General features: G+C 35.0%; 1 protein-coding gene across 2 annotated transcripts in view; it reads left to right on the forward strand.

The window, feature by feature from the left end:
• LOC309487683 (polyamine-transporting ATPase 13A3-like) overlaps positions 1-23,092 on the forward strand; it is a 200,300-nt gene that overhangs the window by 65,806 nt on the left and 111,402 nt on the right. The gene's annotated exons all lie outside the window — the stretch shown is intronic.

Genomic DNA, 23,092 nt, shown 5'->3' on the forward strand with positions numbered 1-23,092 from the left:
AACAAACTGGAGTAGATAAGACATAAGTTGATATAAAAACTGCCTTATGTGCAATGTTGAAATGTTTGTACAACTGATTAATTAATTAATTATTTAATAAACTTTTTTTCTTTTCTTTCAGTTTTTATGCCTAAAAAACGTACATTTTGGTTTCATCACTATTAATAACTTTTATTGGACAAGTACAGCATGTGACCACATATGAGTACATATAGGTGGAAAAAAAAAACTATGGAAGTCAATGGGGTCCATCAACTATGTGGTTACCAACATTCTTCAAAATATATTCTTTTGTGTTCAGCAGAAGAAAGAAATTCATACAGGTTTGAAACAACTTGAGGGTGAGTAAATTATGACCGAATTAAAATTTTTAAGTGACCTTAAAGTGTTATCCTGTGCCATGCGTGTCCCTCTGGGTGTGTTGAAGCTGAGCCGCAGTGTGTTCTGCACACAGTTGCGGTGGCTTAGCAGAGCAGCAAGATACCGAAGCCCACCAGGAGACGTGACGGTCATGCTGATCTGGTCTCCGGCGTGGTGATATATCCATACCTACCTCCCACACTGACAGCCCTTTCCCAGAGGCCTCTCTCCACGCTGCCATTTAATATATCTGTGCCTCCCTGAAGCTCTTCAGACATGGTGGAAATTTATCACAGCCTCTGATATTTCTGAATTTGTCAGTTGTTTCTGCCTCCCCTTCAGTCCAAAAGCCCAAAGTGCCTTGCATGTATACATTGCTGTATATTATCAATTACAAATAGGTTGTTGTGACACTCTTTGGAAAGAGGTAACACTTTTGATAACACCTTATTTCAATGGTCCACTTTAGACATTCTACTAACTATCAGTAACTCTGCACCGACATGTCAACTACCAGTCATTTGAGTATTAGTAGACTAGACTGTCTCACTGTAAACCCTATCGCTCAAAATAATTAATTGGTTTGAGTAGGACAAACTTAAATTAAACTAATTAGTTCAGTCAAATTAACTTTTATGAGTATTTAGCGCTTTCTTTTTCTTTCAAGTTCACAGAACTGATATATTTTAAGTAAACTGAACTGTTTAATTGTTTTAAGTTTTATGAAATTATTTCTTTTAATTTAGACGAACTTAAGTTTAACTGAAACGGTTGGGATTTCTATTTCCCTGCATGCTTTGCCCATGGCACCCGAAAGGGAGAGTAAATGCTAAAATTAACTGTGTTTGTGCAAGATTAATGTTAAGTGTGAGATTTAGTTGTGATTAATGTTTTGTTATGCTAAAGAATTTCTGTTAATGTTGGTTACATCATGGTGACAACTAAGTGGTGCATGTGGCTTGGTTTGAGAGCAAGTACGTTACAAGTTTTATATTGCTGCACTCATACAGCAAGAGCTATATCATGCTATTGTTAATATGTTAGCAAATTAGCAAGGGAGCATTTAATGAACTAGCTTGTTATAGCAAAGTTTATACAAAAAAAAATGAATAAAATTCACATTGAGGCTACATGAACATTTTAGGTTCAATGTATGAATTAGTGTATTCAAACATTTCAAGTTAAGAACAAGTAAATTGTATGAGTACGGCTTACTTAAACTTTGAATTTCTTAACTTGAGGCAACTGATTGCCTTACATTTTTTGAGTTTTGCCAACTTATTTGATGCTCCCACAACATACATTCTACTGACTTAGTTACTTTGCAACTACATGTCAACTTATTCAACTTACCCGAACCCTGTAGCACCTAACCCTAATTTAACAGTCTAGAGTTAGTTGACATGTAGTTGACATGTTGCTTATAGTTAGTCGAATGTGTAAAGTTGACCATCAAAATTAAGTGTAACCAGAATTTTGCCTTATAGCTCGAATTAAGCATTGTTTTATAAGTGCTGCATATCTGAACATTGGATTGACTTTGAGAGTGTATTGGTGAGAACAAATCACAGGTACAATACACATGCAGGAAGCCGTTATACGTAGGAGTGGAATTTTAATGAGCTTTGGTGCTACTGTGACTGACAGGATAACTCTACATGAGGGCATTGGGATGTGAACTAATACCGCTGTAATCTCTGCTCTGCCTCTTCACGAATGTAAAACAGTAACATCACAGCGTACGCAGTAAATGCAGAAAATGCAGGTTTTCTTTACTCTTGATGGTGGATGGAAAATGGTGCGTCTGCTAGAATCAGGTGGACTGTTTCATGGCCTGTCAAACGCTGTCTCTCACTTCATCTTGCTCTCTTTTGCTCTTTCCTGACAGTGGGATTTTGCCCAAGGCTCAATTCACCAATCATGCAGAGTGGTCTAATCTCCAAACCAACTGGATTAACCAGATAAAAGGGATTAGGAGGCCTAAATTTAATCATTTTGGAGAAGAAAAACATCAATGGTAAACAAAAGTTGCATTGTGGCTCTGTTCACACGACACACAAATCCGATTTGCACTGTCTGCACTGTCATTTTGCATGTGATGACAGTGTAGAAATTTTGCCTTATTTCTGTCAGCATTGAAGGTATATTTTGCGCATGCATATACTGTGTCCAAAACCACTGACTGATTCATACACTATTCATTACATAGAGAACATCACATAGAATGTAAAATGTGCACGTATGCATATTTTTTATGATGTTACATAATGGTTGCATTGTCATATTGAATGTAATTTTTTTTTTTTATTACCTTGAACTTTGAAAAAATTAATAAATAATATATACATTTACAAACTTTTATGTTAGATGCGATTAATCAATTTGACAGCACATCTATTTAATAGCACTAATATGTAAGTGCTGGCAAATCGATTAATCGTGACTAATCGCATTTAACATAAAAGTTTGTATGTATATATGTATGTATATATATACAGTATATATATATATATATAATATTAGTGCTGTTAAATCGATTAATATATATAAACATAAATATAATATAAGCATAATTATGTTAGATGCGATTAAATGTAATTAATCGATTTGACAGCACTAATATGTGTATATATATATATATTTATATATATACATACACACACATATATTATACAAACTTTTATGTTAGATGCGATTAGTTGCAATTAATCGATTTGACAGCACTAATATGTGTATATATATATTGTATATATATATATATATACACACATATATTATACAAACTTTTATGTTAGATGCGATTAGTTGCAATTAATCGATTTGACAGCACTAATATGTGTATATATATATTGTATATATATATATACACACATATATTATACAAACTTTTATGTTAGATGCGATTAGTTGCAATTAATCGATTTGACAGCACTAATAATAATAAAAATATGCAATAATTCGTGAAAAACCTTCAAAAATAAAAAGTCGATACATTGCTGCAATGAACAATTTTGGGGGGAAATGTGCTTAATTGTCATTAAAATAATGCTGCATAATAAAATGATTTATTAATCACTAAATTCATTTTAAAAGTAGGCTTTTTTTCCTCCATGCTACTTTTTTTCTGTCAAATGTGACTTGGGAAATGTTTTTGTGAGACAGTAATCTTTGCTCTGTTTCTCTGGCTGAAGCTGTAAACCTGTCAGTTTACTTCACAGAGAATATGCCGTGCGTGTGGTCAGGTAAGAATGATAAAAATCGCTCTGCATTGAAATGTCACCGGAGCAGTTTACTGTCCCTCACTGTGGCGCTGTAGCTCAGCTGATGCGCTTCTATAAATAGGGCAGATGCTTTTCCGTGATCTTATAAACTCAGAGCTTAGAGCTGATAAATCCAACTTGCTGGGAAGAAAATGCTTTGGTTTGAAGCTTGATGGGATAAATGTACAGTACATATGCACCATCCTGTTAATCATGGTGTTGGTCTATCTACATATACAGTACAGCTTACACAGACAGTCAAAACACTACTGAAACAGATGAATCAAGAGTGCGCTGGTTGTTTGTCCTCAGTTTTCCCTGTTGTGAACTTTTGTCCTGCACGCACACTCTCAGTTTCCCTTTGGTTTAAGCCTCTGAGATCATGTTAAATCTTGTAAGGAGCTCAGAAGACACACTGTGTAAACAATGCTGTCATTGGCCAAAAGACGTGAAGAACAAAGTCATAAACTATCCAGAGGTGTGGCTAGATGTCAGCACAGTTTACAACAAGTGCTGAACACCTACCTGCCATCTTCACAAGTCAAAGTTACCTTGCTGGCCTACCCTAGCTTGCTACAAGTGACCAATGAACCAATGAAGTTCAATGAGGTTTCATTTTCTTAAAGGGCTAACATTTTTTATCTTTGCAGATTATATACGCAATTTAAAACGCTGATTCTCATTCTAAAAAAAAGTGTGTAAGCAGAAAATTATTCCTGTGGTGCAAACCTGAATTTTCAACATCATTACTTCACTCTTCAGTGACACATGATCCTTCAGAAATGCTGATTTGATGTTGAAAACATGTGCTGCTTTATATTTTTGTGGAAACTGTGATCATTGTTTTTCAGGGTTCTTTGATGAATAGGAAGTTCTAAAGAATAGCATTTATTTTTAATAGAAAACTGTATTGTTGTAACAATGTTATATATAACATATATTTATGTGTGTTATGAATTATAGTACTTTTTACACAATTAGCATTCAAAACAACAGGTTAAACATCATGCAGACTTCTAAGAACACTTTTGAATGTACCAGCGTCGTGTTGATGCTATTCACACATATTGAACAGTTTGTGTGCTGGTGTGAGCACACATTGTCACACAAAGACATTTTCTGTCTGAACTAACCCTCTGAACATTTGCTAGTATAAATAAAGATCAATGCATGAAGACATTCTACAGAATATTTTATAAAATAGCAGATACATATATTGTCAAAATACATTTTCCCTCAGTCTCAGCTCTGAATACGAAGCCTTTCATTCTCAGGCAGAATGGATTGTGTCATTGCTTTTGATAAGAGGCAATCAAGAGAAGAGTGAGAATAGCAGACAAACAAGAGGAACCACTTGAAAAAACGCTTTCTCTGAATAGGGGCATTTCAAGTGGCTAAAAAAAGCAGATTTGGAAGCTGGAGGCTTGCTGTTTCTCACACTCAGCAGGCATTACTCTGACTGTTTGAATTATACAAAGAGAGTGTTGAGTCATGCATCATGTGAACTCGGCCTGTTTCTACTGAAAGCTGAGTAATCTCCACATTGCTCACTGACAAAACTTCTTTTTTAAACAATTATTTATACATATTTTATACAGATTGTTTAATGTATACTGTGTCATCAAGGTTTCACATGTTTTTTTAGTTTTTTTTTAGATGACATTTTAAGCTCAATGCTCCAGGTTTGGCCCATCTTACCAGCTCTGAACTCTTCATTTCACAGGTCATTGCATCATCCAAAAGCCTGAAGGCCATTGTGATCATTTTTTTTACACTTACAAATGCGAGTATGCTTAGGCATACTTTTTGAATGTTCTGAATTCCTGATAAAGATGAGCCAAATAATAAGTACAACATGTTTTAGATGTTCAAACCAACTGCTTTTGCTTGATTCTGCACAATTTGGACAAAGTGCGATTAAGTTCAGATGTAGCTTATTGAAGGAGATTAATGAAAACATGTTGTTTTGGGGGTGACTAATTGGGCTTCATATATATAATATATATATATATATATATATATATAATATATATATATATATAATATATATATATATATATATATATATATATATATATTATATATATATATATATATATATATATATATATATATATATATATATATATATATCCATATTATATATATATATATATATATATATATAAAATGTCTGATGTGCAAAAAACATGTCACAACATGTATCTGCCCTGATTCACATAGCCCAGACTGGTGCATTGTATTGTGTACTCATCAAATATTTATGAGGAAATGTCTTATGAATAGAGAGAAGACGGGAGCCAAGGAACATTCTTCACAGCCTGTTCTATTTGGATTGACAAATAGGTCACAGTGTGAGACAAATTCATTGAACATGTTATAAAACATGGCCTAACCTAAAATAAATGTATTACAGATTATTGATCATTCATAAAAGATGTACTTTAAACCACATCGCACCTGATCAGCTACAACAAAACAATCAGATTCAGTTCCTACAGCTAGGTGTCACTGTTTTTGTTGTAGGCAAAGCCAGTGCTCTCTGAGATCTATACAGTTTGTTTAATACCAATGTTATATTTGCAATGTGTTTGCAAAAAAAAATGATCAAAAACGTGGATTAGATTCCTTAAAGGGATAGTTCGGCTAAAAATGATATTAAACCCATGATTTACTCACCCTCAAGCCGTTCGAGATGCATATGTCAATCATTTTTGACATACCACATGACTGGTTTGGTTGGAATGCTATGAGTTTATTACAACTGTTTATGCTGATCTGTTGGTGATGCTCACTGGTTCAATAAAAGTTAAATAAAACAATGGAAATTAAGCAGTCTGAGATCAACCATTTTAAGTTATAAATAAATTATATATTAAATATAAATATATTGATGTTAAATATATTTATATACAAATAATTTATAATATAAAGTCATACGTCATTTGGTCGCTCTACTATAACTGAGTAGCTAGAAGGTTTCTTCTTACACAGTGTGTTTGCACGTATAAGCTTATAGTGAAAAATAATATTTCCCTTTCCTATTTGTTTTTTATTGCCCGTGTGTCTACCAGTTGTATTACATGAGGCCAAGGGCAATTGCATTTTACCTGAAGATTCAATTTTGTGTTTGAGTCACTCTAATGGATGGAAAGATACAAAAGGAAAAGCAGCAAACATGAGAAATCCCAGTGGAACTAGAAATAAAATATACACATTTTTATCAGTATAATCATATAACTGCAAGTTTAAAAAATATATATATTCTCATGTTTGTATTGTATGGGATCTCTGAGCTAACATCAGAAAATCCTCCTGCTTTGTTTGCAAGAGTTCTAACACCCCAAGAGGAGACACACCTGACAACAACACAACCATCGTCACAGCTTAGACGGGTCAGGGCAACTATCTCATGTGACTGGAGTAAATAAAGGCACAGACACAGAGCATAGTCTCATTTAGAGTGTTGAGATCATTATATGAGGTTTTTTTTTTTTGTGTGAAGTTGTCTGTTTTGTTTTCACACTCTCTCTCCCTCTTTCACATTCTCCTTTATACAAAATTAGTTCAAATTCTGCAGGTATAAAGCAAGTAACACCCTTTTGAGTAAATTGGTTTGGCTTAGCTGAATCTCCTATAGTATAATAATATGAAGAGCAAGTGTGCATTTCAAGCCTGTTTATACAGAAGTTTCAGCAACAAATTATGTGGTAAAAGGCAAAGGTGTGCTGTGATAGGTTCATCTCTATAGCTAAAGGCAGAGATCTGCTGTCATAGGTTGATCTCTATAGCGATAGATTGAGCTCTGCTGTGATAGGCTGATCTCTATAGTGATAGACTGAGCTTTGCTGTGATAGGCTGATCTCTATAGCGATAGGCAGAGCTCTGCTCTGATAGGTTGACGGCTTTGGCATTAGTCCAACTGTGAACAAGTTCAACAGTGACAGACTGAGAGCACAGATTGATTATTGTATTCTGTAGTTCAGAGATTCCTTGACAATCTATTGCACACCTCTTGTGCAACAATGTCCCCATCACAATGAGTGTGCATTTAGATTACAATATTATCCACCACAATGCTATTGTCCTCACCAGCAGATTCTTAATGGGATAGTTCACTAAAAAAAATTATATTCTGTCATCATTTACTTACCCTCATGTCGTTCCAAACCTGTATGACTTTTTTCTTCTTCTGCGGAACACAAAAGAACATATTTTGGGAAATGTCTGTTTTGGTTTTTTTGAACATACAACGGAAGTCAAAGGGCATGAAAACTGTTTGGTTCCCAACATTCTAAAATATCCTCTTTTCATATTTGGATGAACTATCCCTTTTATGCTTGTGGTTCATCAGACGGTCCTATTGCTTAAGGAACCTTGATATGAGACTGTTTTCATTTTTAGGTAGTGGCAGACCAGCATATTCGTGAGCAAACCTGTGGCTGTCTTGAGTAAGTAAAGTGGCCCCAGATGTCACCACTCATAACTGGACCATGCCATTTTTAGTAGACCCCCAAATGTTCATAAACTAAGCACCTCTTCTATTAGCCAATGCCCTGGAGTTGACAAAGAAACTCCCTGAGGGGTCTTACTGAGGTCAGGCACCGAACTGTGCAAAGAGGAAACTCTTGCGCTTGCTTTTATGCAGGATAACAGAGAGGTCAGAGGTGATCTACTAATTTAGATACTTTGCCTCAATGGCATTGGAGGAATTCCCATTAGCCCCTTGAAAAATGAAAGGATCAGATAACTAAGTTCCTTTTGCACACTTTACCGTTGTAATGAGCTTGTGCAAATATGCAGCTCAGATGTACTCAAACATGTAAACAAAAATGGCACAAAAATCTGTCCTATAGTGACAAACAACTGATGGAATTGGCTCTCTGAATTAGCTTGAACAAAGTTTTTACAAACATACACAAAGAACACTTATTTTCACTGCAGTGAGCACTTCTTATATTCACTACAGTTCTTAGTAAATTCACACATTGAGATTTAATACCGTTCTCTAATCTTCATCTCAGCCTGTAATCCTCCAAATGGCTCGGTAGAGTTATCCCCCACTTGATCGTAGAAAATCTTATAACCCCTGGATGGTAGGGACCTTTTATTGTATTAGTCAAAATGAGACACACTGAGAACAATTTGACTGGTACTGTTCATTTTCTTGCCAATTATAACTGCACCGTTTGTACTTAAGGGGATAGTTCACCCAACAATAGAAATTCTGTCATCATTTACTAACCCTCATTTCAGTCCAAACCAATATGAGTTTCTTCATTCTTTAATTCTTGAAAAATGTTTCAACTATTGATGCACTGCTGTAAGTAAGACATACTGCTGCTGCATAAATGACCCCTAGCAGATCTACAGGTGGAGCTGGCGAAGGTGGAAGGTTTCAGAGGAACTCTGAAAGCGCACTGCAAACTGCTATAGTGAATGCTAATTGGCCATTTAAATGTTGAGCAGCAAGCTCATTGGCTGTAGATGCAACATGAACCAATCAGCTTGTGCCAAGTAGTTAACACTGTGAATATCATCAGCTTGCGTTAAAGTACTCCACTTTTTTTGGGAAATAGGCTTATTTTACAACTCCCCCAGAGTTAAACAGTTGAGTCTTACCGTTTTCGAATCCATTCAGACGCAGCGCATGATATGACGCAGCGCCTGAAAATAGACCCCAGCTCGGTAACTCGTCATATCATTACGCCTGCTGCAGCGCCTGAAAATAGGTCTAATAGGTTAGACAAACTTAGTCCCGGTCACGTTGGAAGTTACCGAGCTGGGGACTATTTTCAGGCGCTGCGTCATATCATTACCATTCGTTCGGTCTTAGTACACGATGTAACTACAGAAGATTCAAGTTTTAAATAGGAAAAATATCAAAACTCTTTGGTCATTTTTTTGAGAGAGATGCTAATGGTCCTGTCCGATTCAATGATCTATGCTAAGCTATGCTAAAAGTGGTAACGCCAGACCCGGAGATCGGCTGAATGGTTTCGAAAATGGTAAAACTCAACTGTTTAACTCTGGGGGAGTTGTAAAATGAGCTTATTTCCCAAAAAAGTGGAGTATCCCTTTAAGGACCCATCAGGCTGAGTTTCATGACAAAACTTGGCATTTGCCTTCTGCAATTAACATTGCACTCTTATTTTATATTTGTAAAGGTAATATTTTGCTTTAGAAATTTACCTTTAAAATACAGAATATGTGTTGAATAGAGAGATCACGGTGTACAAACCATAGTGATGATGACGTGACATTAACAAGTGTTGCAGCCTCTTTTTATTAATATATAAACAGCATTCGCTGGACAGAGCCCTTCCAAGGACTTTCCACACAAAGCCTATTGTCTTCCATCTGAAAACACTCATCGGCCACCCTCCAAAAAAAGAAAAAGAATACGCCTTAGCAAGCGAGGTCTGCTATTTATATTACATCTATCTTGTCTATCTCGCTCTCCTAAGCTCTGTAAGTCTGACTTCCTTGACAACCTACTCTTTGTTTTCAGTGGCACTCGTTCAAGTTGAGAGTGTGAGGAGCTTACGTCCTGGAGGTTATCAGACATAGAGACGGCTGTAGCCCAACAAAGAAACTCCCCAGTTTGGAGGCGTACAGAGTTCCTGAGGAACAGGAGCTACATACTGTTGCGTTGCAGTCCTGCCAAGAGCATGTGGATGAGGTCGTCTTGGTATTTCTGTATCATCACAGCTAGGTAAAAGTCATCAGTGTTTTTCTCTCTCTTTTTTTAGTTTTAGAGTTACATCGTGTACGAGCCAATGAGCTTTATGATTCTTTTGACAAAGAAGTAAGCATTAAAAATGCATGACCTGTAAATGCGAGCTAGGCATTCCCCATTCATGTCAATGTTAGTTGTTTGAATGGTCCAAGACCCAATCTCGAAACTGATTTCACCAACTTCAACTTTGTTGATCCTGGAACAATATTCCACATCAGTCTTGTTCACCATCATTTCCCTCTTTTTTTCCCTAATTTTCCCTGATTTTAGGGATAAGTTATAGGGTTAGGTTTAGGGGTAGGGATAGGAATCAGCAAAATATGTTGACCCAGGGACGCATCTAACTCAGGATGTGCGAGCCAATCACCTGTTCCAAAAAAGCCATGTGACTAATAAACTATAGTGCTGTGAGAAAATTCAATCATGACAACGTCAACTGCTGATGACACCACAAGAACGTCAAACCCTTCATTAGCGGCTATTAGAGCTCTTCAAAAACTTGGGCCTTGACAGTATTTTCATTTTTGGGTGAACTATCCCTTTAAATGTGCTTTTCAATAAAATGGCTTTTAGGATTTTTTGAGCTTTTAGCAAGATCACTTCAAATATGACAACTTATCCTTCTGTTTTCAGAACTGATTATCCATGAAATGACACTTGGAGGCGATGTATGTGTTCGTCTTTAAGCTGCTCTAGTGTTGGCCATTAGCTCAATGCAATGAGTCCCCGGAGCTTTCTCTTGAATGTGTGGCAAGAATGACATCAGAAGATCATCCTACTTTGTCTGTCACTGGTCTAATACACTAATAGGAAACACACACTGACAACAACATAACCAAGTTAGAGCCAGCTTAGCTAGCCTTAACAGGTCAGGGATAGCTATTTCATAAGACTGGGATAAATTTAAAAGGAACAGAGGCATGGCGTAGCCTGATTTAACCGGTCTGCTAAGAGCATTTGCTTAAGTTATTCCTTCATTTGTTCAAAAACTATACCTGCAATAGCAAAGCAACAGACCCTTGTGGTTAAACATGACTGGCTAAACTCCAATGTGGTGCTTTTTGAGTGTAATCCAGTCACTGGTCTACAATCCTCTAAAGACAGTTTTACGGTTTAAGTTAAAGGTGATTATTTTCCATGTTTAAAAATGTTCTTTTATCCCTGATTAATATTTAGTTACTAAGCAAAAGTTGCTATTTTTTTGGCTGTGCTAGTGATACACTTGAAAAAAAATATAGAAAATATAAAAAATATACACTCAAAAATTAACACATTGAATTAACGATGCGATTTTGAAGTTGAAAATGATTTAATGCGTTACAGGAGTATTTTTTACAAGAAAATACTATCTAAAGTGCTTGCAGTTTCTTTGCAATTATTTGTGACATTTTGCAATTTCTGAATGAAAATGACTTCCTAGCTTATTTTGGTTGTTTGGCATCATGTCATACGAGCCCGATCTCACGGGAAAACGTAAAAATTCTACGAAGTGGCTTATTCGTACGAATTCATACGACCTGACTCGTACGAATTAGTAAGATTTTTGCAAAATCGTACATATTTTACGAATTGGCCAATTCGTATGAATTCATACGAATGACCTACCCCTGACCCCGCCCCTAAACCTACCCATCACGTGGGTTTAGACAAATCGTACAAATTCGTACGAGTGAGGTCGTACGAATTAGTACGAATTAGCCAACTTTTTATCATTCGTACGAATTCGTACGAATTGGTCGTGAGATAGCGTTGGTCATACAGCATTGTGTATTTTAGCATGGTTGGGACGCTGTTTTGATCAACTCTGTATGGAAGCTTGTTTCCGCCACTGAATAATAAATAAATAATAATAATTGCGACTTTTTATCTCACAATTGCGAGTTTACATCTCGCTATTCTGACTTTATTTCTCAGAATTGCGAGATATAAAGTCAGAATTGCGTGAAATAAAGTCGCAATTGCGTGTTATAAAGTCAGAATTGCGAGATATAAAGTCAGAATTGCGTGAAATAAAGTCACAATTGCGTGTTATAAAGTCAGAATTGCGAGATATAAACTCGCAATTGTGAGATAAAAAGTCAGAATTCTGACTTTTTTTCTCGCACTTGCGACTTTATATCACGCAATTCTGACTTTATAACACGCAATTGCGACTTTATATCTCGCAATTCTGACATATTTTCTCAGAATTGTGAGATATAAACTCACAATTGTGAGATATAAAGTCCAATTCTAAGGGGAAAAAAGACGGACTTTTTTTTTTTACCACAGAATAGTTTATATCTCACAATTCTGACTTTATAACACGCAATTGCGACTTTATATCGTGCAATTCTGACTTTATATCTCCCAATTGCGACTTTATTTCTCAGAATTGCGACTTTATATCTCGCAATTGCGACTTTATTTCTCAGAATTGCGACTTTATTTCTCACAATTCTGACTTCATATCTCGCAATTCTGAGAAAAAAAAGTCACAATTCTGACTTGATATCTCGCAATTGTGAGAAAAAAAGTCAGAATTGTGAGATAAAATGTCGCAATTATTATTATTATTTATTTATTATTCAGTGGCGGAAACAAGCTTCCATAACTCTGGGACTGGAAACTGTTTTATAATCCATTTTAAAACTAACAGGCGTCAGCTAGCATTAAGACTATTGACTGATTTTCAAGTCATATTGACTGATTCTCATGCAATGCATAATTTGCACCCTACTACTTACCCAAGCTTGCTTTAAGGAAGCTCTGTGAAAACACAGTGTGACATGCAAGAGTTCAATACAATTGTTGGTTAAGTGCAGGAATGTGAGAAAATATGTTTTGATTCCAACAGCTTTTTATTTTATGTAGATTCAAATTCAATTGACACCAATGTGAATGACTGGTGGAATTTGTCCTGAATTGGTCTGTAAAAGCATAAAAGGCTGGTTTTATGAGGAAGGAACACATAAAAGTGTTTTTGTGCTCCCTGGCTTCATGCATCAAACATGTTCTCTTTTCACAAATCCATTAGGCCCTGTTTTTTTGTTGTTGTGCTATTATACACTTTAATGTTGTTTTTACCACAGGCGATTGTTGTTTTTTTGAAAACCAAGAGCTCTGTACATTGCGTTACGTTCCTGACAGGACTCTTCCGGTTACTTGGATCTTCCATGGTGTCTATAAATAAACCCTTCTGTCTCACCCAGTGACTGTGGCCAGAGTTCAGCTTTATTTAAAGGTCCTTTAATGCTCCTGTGCTCTCTTTAGAAGTACTCTTTTGCAATTGCTCTTGTAAGGACAAAGCACCCGATTGCATTTTATTTGTACTGACACATGTGTGGTACTTTGTAAACTTACAGGACTATTGTTATTAATGCATTAACTCTGAACTATTTATACAGTGGCTGAGTGCTGTATAAAAAGTTGAGGAAAGGAAGGGCTATTAATGCCCTAGAATGAAAAGAAACCCTGCTGAGTCTGTTTAATCCGAGACACAATCTTACAGAGCTTGTAATTAAAAACCACATGAAATCTATTCAGACTATAATCGGATGTCTGTGTTTTTATCAGTTATTAACTAATGACGTCTGCCATTTTATGTACTGATTCAGACAGGATCTCTGTTTCTAAAAATAACAAAATCATTTCTAAAAATAATAAAATATAAATAATGGGTCACCCAAAATGAAAGATTCTGTAATTAGATACTTACGCTTATGTTGTTCTAAACCCATGTGTAGTTATTTAAAAAACGGTAATGATGCTAAAACTTCGGCTTTGCCATCCCAGGAATAAATAAAAATTTAAAATATATTAAAATAGAAAACAGTTATAATAATATAATAATATTTCTCAGTATTGTTATACTTTTTATTTTTTTTATGTATTTTTGATTAAATAAATGCAGGCTCAATTAATCTCAATTAATGATTTAACTAAATAATTTATTTGATGTTTAATATTCTATTTTTATTCTGTTTCATTGTTTTTATATAATAGTTTTCAATTTAGTCTGTCTCTGGATCTGTCTCTTTAACATTTATTCATAGCCACTAATCATTTTTCAATCACTGATGGCAAATTCCTCGTATTTTGTCCATTTCAAGCCTCTCGTATAGCTGCTTATCTTTAGTTTGCTGAGACGGCGTCACTGAAGTTGAGTTCTTCTTTTGAGGCTGCTGTTTAGCCTATATGACACACTCAACTTTGAGAAACTCTCCTGCCAGTACCATGAGAGTGCTCTTCACAACACCTGTGTGCTGTCAAGGTAATTCATATGTCCAAACCCATTACTTGTTTATATCTGTGCACCAGTTTAAAAAAAATTTCAGAGAAAGTCTGGTGCTGAGTCTGATGCAAGGCTAGTGCAAGAGACACTCTTGCATTCTCATTATACCAGTAGACTCTTTTTATTGGCTGAGGTTTTGTCTGTCCTCTCAGTTGCTAGGCAGATGTAGTGTAGTCTCTGTGTCTTGTGTGAGATCATGCATTTTTAAATGTTTTTTGAATGTAATTATCACGTGTCATTATCATACACTGTGTTAAGGAAAGTCTGTAAAAATAGGGCACAATGTACTGTATAAATGTGAAGGAATTTTCTGTATTGCTTGTGTGTGTGTGTGTGTGTTTTAGGGTTAATGAAAATTTCTATAAAATACTGCATAATGTCCTGGCAGAAAATAATATTTTTATTTATATATATATATATATATATATATATATATATATATATATATATATATATATATATATATATATATATATATATATATATACAGTACAGGCCAAAATTTTGGACACATTACTATTTTTAATGTTTTTGAAAGAAGTTTCTTCTGCTCATCAAGCCTGCATTTATTTGATAAAAAATACAGAAAAAAAATGTAATATTGTGATATATTATTACAATTTTAAATAATTGGTTTTCAATTGGATCATTACTCCAGTCTATCATATGATCCTTTAGAAATCAGAAATCAATTTATAAATAATATAATAGTAATAATTATAATAATATTTAATACTATATAATTATATTTAATATATTTTATTATTTATAAGTTATATATATACATATATATAATTTTTTTTATATATATATTACATATATAAATATAGAATTAATATTTAAATATATTATGTCTTTAAATAATAATGTGTTAAAAAGAAAATGAATCATAAAATCATACATAACTTCCAATTATTTTGAGTCTTTGGTCAGTCCAGCTACAAGCATCACCACAGGAATATAATGCTTTTGAATTTTCATTTCCTCCAAAAATATGGATATATGTGATTAATTCAATTAATTAATTAGTATATCATAATTAATTAGATTAAATAATTTTACTTGATTAACATCCCTATAAAGATTTCGTGGCAACCTGATGCTGGTGTGTGTGAATCAACACGCTCTTTGTTCTCTGTTGAGTTCACGTGTTTTCATCAGAAGCATCTTGAAGAAAGCACTAATAGCTTCCCACGCTGCACTGCTCTCAGAGCTCTCTCCCCATGTTCCCGCTGGCATTCTGCTGAAAGAGAAAACAAGGACATGATATATCCCCTTATTACAGACATCCATCTTTTTAATATGTAGGGTAATGACTTGTTAAATTATTCTGGACTTACTTAAGCTTAATTTTCTTGTATGTTAATGACACATTCAAATCAAATGGGCACACAAAACAGACCTCGATTCTGAATTGCTGCTAGCTTTTGTTTTATTTTTATTTAGTGCAGTCTGCAGGGTCTTACAGGCAAATGTCCAGATTTTAAACCAAGGTTGTCCTTGTCCTAGAGAGAAATCACAATTAATCAAGATTACAGGTGGAAATGCAGGAGGCGCTTCTTTCCATCGCACCCCGGCCAAAGCAGCTCACCACGTTCATTCATCATGCCTTTTTTCACAAATGACCCTTTTTACCTTGTGAAAGCGAATCCATGCAGTCCACAGTTATAATTGTAAGAACCAGAGTTTAAGTGCATGTTTTTGTCTTCCTTTTTGAAAGTGACATTTGCATAGTCACAATAGCCTTGTGATTTGTCATGTGATTTGCTAAGACAATTCACAATGCAACATATGAAACATTAATGACCCTGCCGTCTTGATTTCAGATAATGTGACCATTGACCTTATATTAAAATGGATATTTAACGCACCGATATGAAGTAATTACGAGGTTAACTTGTAACTGTTGAGTCATTTTTCTGAGAAAGTGTTCTGGATTTCTCATGTAGCTGTTGCTATGACTGGCCAATCGCTGAGCGGTGTTGAATCTAGTGCGATGGAGAGACATGCCTGCTCAGAAACGTTAATGTTTACTTTGAAATTTCTTCTTTAACTTACAAGTGTACGGACCACATATGGAAAACTTTCTGAGATTCAGAATCGCTCTAGATAAGGCTTTTAAGAATTAACCTGCTTTGAATTACCCAGATCTAAGCACATAAGTGAAAGTCTGTGTCCAGCCAACCTGTCTGTCCTAAGAGATTAGACTCCATTGCTTTGCTGACCTCTGATCTGATTCTTAGCGCTAAGTTTAGATTCTGTTCCTCAGCTCAGGGAGACTTTTGGATCTTCAAAGGGTTCTTTTTCACCCGTCAGCCCTGAAAGTGTTCAGCATATGAGTTCTATATGAGAAAAACATTGAAGTGAAACTCAAATGATACAAACACATACTGTATAAAAATAAGGCCTGTTTCACACTGCATGCATATGCAGCAAATGCACTTGTTGCAGCGGGTTCACATTGTGCTTTTACATAAATAAACAAATAAATAAATAACAAATAAATAAAATAAAAAGTTGATTAAAATAAATAAGTTAATAAATGAGTAAATAAATAATAAAATAAGTAGATAAATAAATAATTTAAATAAACAAATAAATACAAATTTATTTAAGGGGAACATTTGTAAATAAATAAACTACAAACAAATAATACAAACAAATAAAAACGTGATTAAAATAAGTGAATAAATTATTAAATAAACAATAAAAGAGGTTGATAAATAATTAAAATAAATAAAAATTAGGTTTAGATAAATAAGTAAATATGAGTAAATAAATAAATAATTAAAACAAACAAATAATTAAAACAAACAAAGAAATGAATAAATACGGTACTATTATACAGTATGCCTATACTAAGAGAATAAAAAAATGACGTAAAAAGAAACTAAATACTTTTCCAAATAATATTGTCAACAAAATGAAACTTTGAACCTGGCTTGTGAACCTTTACATTGCGGACCATTGCGAACAGCGTTTCTGTTAAGTAACAAAACTGCAAAAATATTCTGTTAATGATGATAAATTACGAAAAAGTACAATTATGCGCTGCTTGTATACAATGTGAAACAGGAATAGTGAGTGTACGAATATATGTGCTTTAAGGTAAAAATAATTAATATGAATAAATCACCCTGACTAGTTGGTTACACATCATGAAGGGAAACTCTTTACTCTTTACAGTGTTTAGTGTGTTTTCTACCACCTCATCATTAATTCTCATTGCCCAGTACTAAATAAAAAATTCCGCTTTTGTGCTTCAAAGAAGTTATCACATGTACACATTTTATTTATTTATATATATATATATATATTTTTTTTACATGACCAGCAAATATTGATCATCAAGCCGACAAACAGCAACAAGCGTTTGTTTTCCTTGCTGTATAAAAAATGAGATTTCAGAAAACTCCATATACTGCAGTTCTCTTCTCAAGTTATTCTCTGCAAGCCTGTATCCTGCAGAGAAGTTTCTTAATAAAGTCTGGTTTGATGCGCCAGATAGCAGTTATCATCTGGTGTGATGATAATTCTGGTGTCAGAAATTTCAAAGCCGATTTATTTCATCCTTCAAAAACTTTCTTCCAACTAATAAAGTCTGCAGAGTGATCCTCAAGCCTTGCTGGCTGCAGCTGATATATAAGAAGTCAACTTAAGCTCCTGGCATTAGATTTCTGAGAGTGAACTTTCATGACACGACCTACTTGTCCTTGAAGTTTGAAGGATTTTTTTGGGGGGGGGATTTTTTAAAAACATTCTATCTATCTATCTATCTATCTATCTATCTATCTATCTATCTATCTATCTATCTATCTATCTATCTATCTATCTATCTATCTATCTATCTATCTATCTATCTATCTATCTATCTATCTATCTATCTATCTATCTATCTATCTATCTATCTATCTATCTATCTATCTATCTATCTCTCTCTCATAGATACATATATACAGTACAGGCCAAAAGTTTGGACACATTACTATTTTTAATGTTTTTGAAAGAAGTTTCTTCTGCTCATCAAGCCTGCATTTATTTGATCAAAAATACAGATTTTTTTTTTATATATTGTGATATATTATTACAATTTAAAATAATTGGTTTTCAATTTATTATACTTTAAATGATCATTTATTTCTGTGATGCAAAGCTGAATTTTCAGGATCATTACTCCAGTCTATCACATGATCCTTTAGAAATCCTTCTAATATGATGATTCATTATCAAAGTTGGAAACAGTTCTGCTGCTTAATATTTTTTCATAACCTGTGATACTTTTTTAGGATACTTTGATGAATAAAAAGAAAAAAAAGAAGCAAATGTTTTAAAAATAGAAATCTTTTGTAACAACAGTATACACCACTGGTCAGTAATCTGGGGTCAGTAATTTTTTGATTCTTTTTTTGAAATAAATCAATACTTTTATTCAGCAAGGATGTGTTAAATTGATAAAAAAAGTGATAGTAAAGAAGATTTATATTATTAGAAAATTGAATAAATGCAGTTCTTTTTAACCTTTTATTCATCAAATATATTAGGCAGCAGAACTGTTTCCAACACTCATAATAAATCAGAATATTAGAATGATTTCTAAAGGATCATGTGATAGACTGGATGTCACATGTGACACTGAAGACTGGAGTAATGATGCTGAAAATTCAGCTTTGCATGACAGAAATAAATGATAATTTAATTGAAAAACAATTATTTTAAATTGTAATAATATATATCAATATTTAAAAAAATTATCTGTATTTTTGATCAAATAAATGCAGGCTTGATGAGCAGAAGAAACCTCTTTAAAAAAAACATTAAAAATAGTAATGTGTCCAAACTTTTGGCCTGTACTGTAAACGTATAAATCTGGTACTCAATTGGTTATAATCAGCTTTTACATTGGACAAAATGATTTTATTATATTATTGAATTTGTTCAGGGTTTTTGAGGATGAAGGCAAGTCACAAAACATATTCATGTTAGCATCCGTTTAATTTGCCTAGCTTCTGCAATGTATGTATAATATCCAAAGTTTGATGTGAGAGCAAAAGATATGGGAAGTGTTTTCTCTTCCCTTTTTAAAGCTGCTTTATTTTGCGGTCCTGACTTTGCATGATTATACAGATAGTTTACATTTTCCCCTGCTGATTTTCCCTGCTGAATACAGATGCAGCTCTTTTTTGCTTTGCGACCCACCAGCTTAGAACCACTATTGTACAGTGTATGTGTGTTTAAAAATGAGAAAGCAATGCCTAGTTTAGTGAAACAGTGTGTTTACTATTATCACCTGACTGAGTGATACATTCTAAGAAAAGTCTGTTAAAATAGGGGCCAATGTACTGTGTTAATATGAAGGAATTTTCAGTATTGATATTTTACAGGGCTTTTACCTGTATTTTGAATTACGCCTTGCATTGTCTTTTGTGTTATGGGTTAAAGGAAATGTCTGTAAACTTAACAGATAATGACCTGGCAGAAAATAACCAGTACCTAAATTGTATTGTGAAATGCTCTTCAATATTTTGAAGCTTATGTCACAACGCTTGAGCTTATGTCACAGATTCCTCTTGAAATTTATTACCACAATAACCAGTACCTAAATTGTATTGTGAAATGCTCTTCAATATTTTGAAGCTTATGTCACAACGCTTGAGCTTATGTCACAGATTCCTCTTGAAATTTATTACCACTGATAGCAATGTCCAAGATAACAAATCAGTTCCATCTTATCATGGGTGTATACTGTATTTTTTTTTGTATTTTTTTTTTTTTGAAGAGGTGAGTCAGGCATCAGTAACATCAGGCTAAGGCTAATGAAAACCTCACTGGAATTATTTAAGTGTTTAATTTCTGCACCAAAAATAATAATTGTTTCAAACGGGATTCCTGAACATCCCATTAGTCACTGTTTAACAAACAGACTCATGCTATTGGTTTAGCTGATGTTGCAACACTATTTAAAATAAAGGTTCTTGATTGGCATTGATGGTTCCATGTGGAACATTCAACATCAATGGAACCTTTCCATTGGACAAAAGGTTCTTTATAGTGGAAATTTAAGAACTGTTGGTGGAACTCAAAATAGTGCAGGGTTTTTATTTGCAGACAGGGATGTTAATAAATCTAGAACTGCACAGAGCTCTGATGGCGCGCTAAATTTGCACTGAGAGACACACAAATGCCACATTGCTGATGACATTTATCAATTGATAGCTGTGAATTATCACATGCTGAGATCAAAAGAAGACGCTGGGCCAGAACAGTCATTTAAACTCCCTCAGAAGCTATTTAGTTTCTTTTCATTCTCTCGTTTAAAATGACATGGCTTTTGATGAGGGGAACAGGCCTGGGAAACTGTAATTACGACACTAAAGGTCGGTGTGGTGCAGTATCTATGAACAAATGTGGACTATCACTGGTCTGACACAACTGATAGTGGGTTATGGACTGTGAGCGTATCAGTGTGAATGGGCGAGTTACCCTGCTGTCTCCGGGCGACTGTAGATTGTACTCGAAGGAATGTGTGTGAAGGTGTGTCTGGACAGAAAGGTGTTTTGTGACTCAGTAAAGGTGCTATAGAGGAAGAGCAGATAAATGTGCCTGTGAACATCTTAGCTGCCTTTCACTGTGTTTTAGACCTCAGTTGATCTGTATGTTCCAGAATTGCATTCTTGTGTTCTTGTTTTCTCAACCATTCGGCATTTTTTTGTCTGATGGAGAATTCTAGATGGGAATGACATTCTTGCACGTGCTTACGGTTGGCTACTAATATACTGTTGGACAGTGTTCTGCAACACTTCTACCGAATCTGCAGTGCAGAACTTACGGCACAAAACTGGTTTATGCACAACAAACTTCTGTATTCTGTAAAACACGTTGCGTCGCTTCTACTTCAGGTCTTTTGCATGTGCTTCATTAAAGTCCCCATGAAATCAAAATTGACGTTTTTTGACTTTTAGTATGGAATATGTTATCTATAAGCTGTGCTCCAAAACAATGACAACATTCACATTTAGAAGATATAAGCATTCAAAACTTAAGGCCCGTTCACACCAAGGACGATAACTATAAAGATAAAGATAACGATAAAGTTCTAAAAATCGTTGTCAATATTAAAGCTGCCGTCGGCAAGTCTGGCAGATTGGGTCGATTAGCCAAAATTTTGAATGTTTACAACTCTCATGCCCCTCCCCACTACCAGCGAGCACCCTCCCATCGAGGTCGTGCTCGTCAGTGCGTCACTGTGCGTGTGTACCTGATTTTCTGTGAACGCGTCCGTCTCTTCAGCATCTATCAACACCATGGACTCGGAGGTAGGCAGCCCTGGCTAATCTATCCATAGATAGCAATAACCGAGGAATTGGAAGCTTGTTAGTAGATTTTCTCTCCGCCATCACGCTTCATGCAATCTCCAGGCGAACTTCAGGCGTGGCGTGTGCATGTGATATTAACGTGCGCGAGTGAGGGGGGATCTGTGGCGTGTGCACGACCTGTGATTGACAGTCAGATCTCACACCCCCCTGCGCTGATTGGACCTGATGAAGCGGGAGCGCTGGATTTTTGCAAAACAAATAGAAGCTCGGGTTTTTTTCTAAAACCACCTTATTTATGTTGTTCTGTCGGATTATAGTGTCGATTACACTGAATATGATCAAAAAAATGTTGCCGACGGCAGCTTTAAAGAATAGCATAGTTCACACCACAGCTATAATGATAACGGCACAGAGAAACTATATCGTTGGAATCACTTTGAGAATCATTTTATCCAGCTGATGAACGATTAAAACATTAACAGCCAATCAGAATCCATCCTGCTGTAACGAACTCAAGCATTTAAAGCGGCAGACAAGCACGCGCTTAGAATAAACCTAATATAGTTATCTTTATAGTTATCGTTCTTGGTGTGAACGGACCTTTACAGTCTCTCACTTCCGCCAATATAATCAATGATTTTGATGACATCACTCTGCACTTCAGCTTCTCATCAGATTTTCTGTCCAATCAAATGCTCTGGAATCTGAAGTGTCCCGTCTCCTACATTATAAATAGACGCTGAAGCTGCGGCTAAAATCGGTCATTTGTTCACACATTTACTATTTTCTACTTTCTACATGGTGAATGGCACATAGTGCATTATATAGGGGATAGAGAACAATTCAGACAGCGTAAATATGTTTTCCATTGGGGCGAATGAAGTCTGGTTTCACATTAGTGTCACGTGAACCGCCGCTGCTCCGGTCCAGACACACAAGAGCGGATCATATGTGTGAATCGGCTCAGACCAGAAAACGTATCAGATCCATTTGAAATCTGCACAGAATGCTATATTTTAAAGCGATATGGAGGAGATTCCAACTACAGCTCGCTGCATCCTGCGGTGGATATCCAACCCGGCCCACATCCAAGTGTGACGTCGGAAGCCTCGCCCATGTCCAAAAACGGCACGTGACTCGATTTGTT

This window comes from Leuciscus leuciscus (genome assembly GCF_965113295.1).
Source record: "Leuciscus leuciscus genome assembly, chromosome: 23".
NCBI classification, from domain to species: domain Eukaryota; kingdom Metazoa; phylum Chordata; class Actinopteri; order Cypriniformes; family Leuciscidae; genus Leuciscus; species Leuciscus leuciscus.